A 455-nucleotide genomic window follows, 5' to 3' on the forward strand; every position below is an offset into this window, starting at 1 on the left:
AGTGACAGCAATGCTTAAGGCTCATAATGTGATAATGAAGAGTATCCCGAGAGAGAGAGAGAGAGAGAGAGAGAGAGAGAGAGAGAGAGAGAGAGAGATTCATAATTCATGATTATAATGGACAATACTGTTTTATTATATAACGTTTCCTCTACACAAAGGAATGCATTTGCCACACTTGTACGAGACCACTACAGGTATGAAATTTTATTCGTCTATTTTTAAATTTTTAGTTTTTATTCTATTTTTTATTTTGTTCTCTGACTTATTCTGCCAATATAAACGGTGGATATGATAAAAAAAAAGAGGGAGAGAGAAGGAGACTGTTATTTGTGTTGCTAATTTGTCCACTCATTGTGCATCATATTCTCTGCAGCAAATGACGATGTCATTATGAATATGAAGATCCATGGATAAAGACGCTTTACGCTTGTTATATCATCATCATCATCATC

Source organism: Macrobrachium nipponense, chromosome 32 (genome assembly GCF_015104395.2).
Source record: "Macrobrachium nipponense isolate FS-2020 chromosome 32, ASM1510439v2, whole genome shotgun sequence".
NCBI lineage: Eukaryota > Metazoa > Arthropoda > Malacostraca > Decapoda > Palaemonidae > Macrobrachium > Macrobrachium nipponense.